Source organism: Notamacropus eugenii, chromosome 2 (assembly GCF_028372415.1).
Source record: "Notamacropus eugenii isolate mMacEug1 chromosome 2, mMacEug1.pri_v2, whole genome shotgun sequence".
In the NCBI taxonomy this organism is placed as follows: domain Eukaryota; kingdom Metazoa; phylum Chordata; class Mammalia; order Diprotodontia; family Macropodidae; genus Notamacropus; species Notamacropus eugenii.
Window position 1 is genome coordinate 383,401,866 of NC_092873.1, and position 2,453 is coordinate 383,404,318.

General features: G+C 41.9%; 1 pseudogene; it reads right to left on the reverse strand.

The window, feature by feature from the left end:
* Positions 1-549: 549 nt before the first annotated feature.
* On the reverse strand, positions 550-915 carry LOC140523107 (mitochondrial import inner membrane translocase subunit Tim8 B pseudogene; annotated as a pseudogene).
* Between the last annotated feature and the right edge of the window lie 1,538 nt (positions 916-2,453).

Sequence of the window (2,453 nt, forward strand, 5' to 3'; positions counted from 1 at the left end):
TCTTCCCTTCCCCTCTCTTCTCTTCCCTTCCCCTCCCTTTCATTCCCTTCTTTTCCTTTGTCTTCCCTTCCCTTGCCTTGCCTTCCTTTCCCTTCCCCTCCCTTCTCTTTTCCCTTCCCCTCCCTTCCCTTCCCTTCCCCTCCCTTGCCTTCTCTTCCCTTCCCTTGCCTTCTCTTCCCTTCCCTTGCCTTCCTTCTCTTCCCTCCCCTTCTCTTCCCTTCCTTTCCCTTCCCTTCCCTCTTCTCATCTCTCTTCTTTGTCTCTGCTTTCCCCTCCTTTCTCTCTGTTTCCCTCCCCTTTTTCTCTCTCATCTCTGCCCCTTTTCTGTATCTCTTCCATCTTTTTGTTTCCATATATTGGAGGCAGTTCATTACATTGACCAAATAATTTCCTACTTTATTAAACATGTGAAAATAATCTTTTTTTTGGGGGGGGTCATATTTATGAAATAAATCATGTAAAATTCCAAATAAAGAAATTTCACTTTTTGAACATCTTTTGTGGTTTTTAAAACACTACAGGTCTGGCCACAGCCCAAAGTTGATTTGGTCAGTTTCTTAACCCTTTCACAAAGACTTCTGCCATGGTGTTATAAACTGTCCAGTTATGGATCTTTTTGTCCTTCCATTCATTTCTCACACTTAGGGTAGGGAGGAGGCTTAGCCTACTGATTCCCTTTCTGCACATTTGAGTAAATCAGCTTGTGATGGTAAGAGTGGTATCAATGAATTAGTCCACACAACTGGCAAGGCAGTTTTCAGTTCGAGAATCTAGCTGGCTTCCTGGTTTTTCAACACATTTATCCCAGCTCAGATCCATGAAGTGGTGTAACTGTGTAGTGAACTGGACCTTCTGCTGTTCAGCTGCCACCAGACGCTGCAGTTCGGCCTCATCAACCTCGACCAATTCCACCATGGCCGCTTCTCCCGAAACATGCAAAAATAATCTTAACCAGATGAATATTAAAAATGTAAACTGGTCTTGAATTAGACCCAGGACCCTTTCCTTGGATTCGGTTACCCTAATCACATAATTCCGTAACTCCTCTGTGAATAGCCTCTCTGAAACTACTTATCTTCCGTATTCTAACAGGACACTTTAAATAAAGGAACTCTGGGAAATAATCTCCTGTAATCTGTGTTCTGATACAAGAGGAGCAAAGGGGAGGCTAAGGTTGAGATTCTGAATCTAGTCCGCTTCCCAATCTCAAGGGAGAAACTTGCACCCTTTCTGTGGGTCAGGAAACAGAAGGATACAGGACAATGGAGAATGTGGAGAAGTCTCAGTAAGTGATTGAGGTGACTACAGTGCTGAGTCTCTGAGATTCCTCTTAACACTGATGCTTGTATTGTGAGAAATTAATACTGTAGAGTCACATGGTCATTTAGGAAAGTGGCTGGACACCATGCATTTCAAATCCCTCTTTAAATGACTATGGGCACTGCCCCTTTCAAAGGCTCAGTTTCTGTATCTCCAGCATTTTACCTTCATCTCCACCTCATAAAATCCTTTCTTCAAGAGGTAATCTAATCACCATCTTTTACTTAGTTTTCCCCAGTTCCCCAAACTCTCCCACAGTTTAAGAGTAAGAGAGCAATTAGACACAGGCCTTGAAACTCCTAAACCTGGATTCCAGGTGCAACATCCAATAACAGTGTCAGTCAGTCCTTAGTACTTATTAAGTGCTACTAGGTTTCAGGCATTGTGCTAAGTATTGGGCTATTTCCTCTGAAATATTCAATCACATATTTGATGATTCATTTCAAAGAATCTGTTAGAGAAAGTAAGTGATCACAAGAGACTAACACCTTCCCAGTAGCCAGAGTTATATCTAGGATGGGGGCAAACAGGACTCTGTGGTAGGGAGCCAAACTTAGGAGGAATATTGACAATATTTTCAGCCCTTCAACAGAATAGAAAAAACTGTCCTCCTCAGAAAGAGATTGTATCTCTGTATAGTTCCAGAGAAAGGGAATTTTTTAGGAAGGCAGAAAGAGTATCCCCAGCCTCTTGGGTCCAGCAGGAGCTCTATGTTCATGTCTTAGAGACCATTCCCCTAAAGAGAGGTAGAGGCTCTTTTTCTGGCATGATGGTCCATTTGGCTCCTATACTGTAATCCTGAGGGAAACCACTTACAATTGAAGCATAGCTCGTTCCTAAGCTTTCCCTAAAAAAGAATAGAAAGTTACTCGCTGAGCAGCATGGAACAGGTATAGGAGAGCCATTTATTTTTTACACACAAAAGACATATTTGATCACAAAAGGATGAAGGTGCACAATGGGGAAGATTTAAACATGAAGCAACAATTGATAACTCTCATTATACTTTCCCAGAAGGCTGATACCCAAAATATGAAACACCAAAACATGAAACATTTTATGAGACTGCTTAATAACCTTCCTTTCAGCACCACAAAGTATATTAAACTCTCTCAAGGTAGGTGTTTTCTGAC